Here is a 3,520-nt window from a genome sequence, read left to right as displayed (position 1 = left end):
CCAGTTAGGATTTAGATGAGGAGAAATTGCTTCATTCTAAGGATTGTGCATCTTTGGAATTTTTTACCGCAGAGGGCTGTGGCTGTTCAGTCATTGAGTACATTCCTAAACCGAGAAAAATTTGTACATTATGGAAATTAAGGTATATGGGGCTAGGTCGGTAAATTTCAGTTGAGGTAGAGGATGAGCCATGATGTTATTGAATGGCGGAGCAGGATCGAGTGCCGCATGGCCAATTCCTGCTCCTATTTCTTATGATCTAATGTACCGATCTTGGCCGGCGGGGTTGAGAATTGTGGCTCGTCTGGCTTAGTGCATTAAATAAGCATCGCAGTAGGAAGCAGCATCAACTGGAAGATGGCTGTGCGGACGACGTCCATTTTCTACAATGGGTTGCAAACTAAATATTTTCGATGGTTAAAATTGCTTTCACGGTTTCAAAAGCATTAAATAACGTAGTATTCTCCTGTGGCCTAGCACTCTCGTGATGCCGTGATTTAATAATGAGTGAAGTGCTTGTTATACTTTCTGCTTCAATCGTTCTTTGATTGTAGCTTTGAATCTTGGCACAGGAACCGAAAGTCAGCAGTTCAAGTTAAGTGAAAACGGATCATTTGGGACGACGTCCTCGTGCTATAGTCGGCAGGAGTGCGAACCTGCGCAGGTAAACCCCAATGGATTTCCATTCCATCGCCTTAACCACTCGGCCACGACTACCCCGACGGGGCTTCGGAAACATGCAGCTTCCCATTTGCTGCAAAATCGGTGCCTCGGCTGTGAACGCTCTGGCACATAATCACTTGGGTTCCTGTGGAATAATTCGAATTGCAAAACGTTTTTTGTCTGTCTATGTGGCGCAATGGGCCAGCGCGTTCGGTTATTACCTGAAAGGTTGGTGGCTCGAGCCCACCCAGGGACGGAAGCAGCTTTTAATTTTTTCAAACTTACCTATTGTGTAAAAATGGAGTCTTTGATACCGTGCAATGAACAGTGGTGAGCAAACTGCTGCTGCCTTCCTGCATCCAATGGGAACAATCGCTTCATTGATCAGTCTTCTGCCAGGCAGCCTGGATATTCTACTTCACTTATACCAATATTCCAAGTGCAACGTTCTTGCCATGAAAATCCTGCAGGATAATCGGCCATAGTAGATCATCCACTCTGAAAACACGTTTCTACATTTTCCTCAGTTTTACAATTACATGGATATTTAACGGAAAGCTTGAAACAATAACAATTGCCAGATAACTTCAGATTCCTTGCATCGCCCCGCACCCTGATCACGTGACAACAACCAATAAATCACATAGAGCGGCGCGAGAACGCCCCCATTTTAATGTGTCCCATCAGGGCCTGAGGATTGAGCTGCTCTGTTAGAAGCAGCTCCAGTACGTTGGAGGACTCGGTTGTGAGCGATTTGTTCCTGTCGCTGGCGCAGCGGCCGAGAAGCGAGCAGCCCCTGCAATCTCTTGTTTTCAGCCAAATGTGAGAGGTATGACTTTCTAATCAAAAAATCTTTGACGCGAACTTATTTGGTTGCTGTGTTTGAATGCGCTTTAGTGAATCGCACGGGCCCTGTGCCTTTCTTTTTGCGTGCGGATAGCAGTGTGTGATCGCTTAACGTTTTGAGAATGAAATGAAGTGCAATGTCTGATTCAAATTGTTGCTTCATATGGCATTCGGTCAAAATGAGGCAATTCGACACTACGAACGGGATTCAAATCGCCTTTTCTCTCGTGTGCTGCTTTTGTCCCTTTATACGGCCGCGTGCGTGTCAGAGAATCTGGTTGGAGAATAAATCTGCGGCTGCATTGTATTTCCTGCTGCTTGTCCATCCAGGTAAACATTGTTTTCTGTGGTGAAATGAAATCAGCAGGAAGAACATATAAATTCTTTCAGGGCTTGACTGGGCGAATGCTGAGAGTTTGTTTAACTTGGCTGTCTAGTCCCGAACTAGGGATCAACGATACAGAATAAGGGGCCGGCCGTTTAGCATTGCGATGAGGAGAAATTGCTTCAGTCTAATGGTTGTGCATCTTTGGAATTTTCTACCGCAGAGGGCTGTGGCTTTTCAGTCGTTGAGTGCATTCCTAACAGAGATGGATTTGTACATTACGGAAATCAAGGTATATGGGGCTAGGTGAGTAACTTTCAGTTGAGGTAGAGGATCAGCCATGACCTTATTGAATGGCGGCGCATGATCGAGGGCCGCATGACCAAATCCTGCTCCTATTTCTTATAATCTAAGGTACCGATCTTGGCCGGCGGTGTTGAGAACTGTGGCTCGTCTGGCTTAGTTCATTAAATAAGCATCGAAGCAGGAAGCAGCATCAACTGGAAAATGGCTGCGCGGACGACGTGCAATTTCTTCAATGGGTTGCAAAATAAGTATTTTCGACGGTCAAGAGCATTAAACAACGTATTTTTCTCCTGTGGCCGAGGCCTCTCGTGATGCCCTGATGTAATAATGGTGTGAAGTGGTTGTATTACTTTCTGCTTGAATCGTTGTTTGATTGTAGCTTTGAATCTCGGCACAGCCTTTACCTGCCTTTACCTGCGGTCTGTCCAACTCTCTAATCGTGTTTTACACAACCTGCTCAGTATCACAAATGATCCAGTATGTAGGCACTCACAGCTCCAGTGCCGTAATGCGGTCTGTCAGTAGCTGCAGCTGTACACACTTCCAGCACACATGGTCAGCAGGGACACAGGAAGTGTCCCTGATTTCCCACATAGCGCAGGAGGAGCATGCCACGGTGCTGAGCCGTCCTGCCACGATGTACCCTTTAATTAATTCAAATTAAATTAAATCAAATCAATCCCACCAATTACACTACAATTAAATGATATACTTAAGGGCCCTGGTTTACCAGCAGTCCCCACTACACCACAGACACCCTATAAACTATAAAACACGAATTTAAGTTTGGAAAAAAGGAGAAAGAGGGAAATACTCACCAACAATTCATTTACCTTCTTTCTGGTGAAGTCACACTTCCATTACTTTTTACGTCTATCTCTCCCTTGTTCTGAGCTCGGAGATTGGGAAGCATACCTGCGCCTCTCCCCTCTTTAAATCATCGCCGCCACCTCGCTCCACTCAGGTCCACCACTGTGGGGCCTACCTGCGCCTCTCACACCCTTTAATTCGCCGCCGCTGTCTTGCTCCACTCAGGTCCGCCGCCGCCGCCGCTGTGGGACCTACCTGCGCCCCTCTGCTCTGTAAAGCGCCGCCACTGCCTTGCTCCACTCAGGACCGACACCGCCGCCGCTGAGGGGCCTACCCTCGCCTCTCCCGTTCTTTAAGTCGCGGCCACTGCCTCGCTCCACTCTGGTCCGCCGCCGCCGCCGCTGTGGGGCCTATCTGCGCCTCTCCCACTCTTTAAATTGCCGCCGCTGCCTCGCTCCACTCAGATGCGCCGCCGCTGCTGGGGAGAATCAGTGGCAGAGAGTCAGTGAGAGCGGAGAGAACGAGCCTGAGGGAAGAAAGTAACAACAGTAGAAAGACAACCAGTTCCAT

At 47.7% G+C, this 3,520-nt stretch overlaps 1 non-coding gene across 1 annotated transcript; it reads right to left on the bottom strand.

Annotated features, from left to right (window-relative positions):
• Positions 1–634: 634 nt before the first annotated feature.
• trnas-gga (transfer RNA serine (anticodon GGA)) lies at positions 635–717 on the bottom strand. Its single transcript has one exon. It is a non-coding gene; the product is annotated as a tRNA-Ser (tRNA).
• Positions 718–3,520: the final 2,803 nt, after the last annotated feature.

The sequence above is a fragment of the Somniosus microcephalus genome, unplaced genomic scaffold (genome assembly GCF_052327205.1).
Source record: "Somniosus microcephalus isolate GS21.2 unplaced genomic scaffold, FLI_Smic_1.0 unresolved_chr7, whole genome shotgun sequence".
NCBI classification, from domain to species: Eukaryota; Metazoa; Chordata; class Chondrichthyes; order Squaliformes; family Somniosidae; genus Somniosus; species Somniosus microcephalus.
The sequence above is the reverse complement of the archived record's forward strand: the minus strand, read 5'-3'. Positions and strand labels throughout refer to the sequence as shown.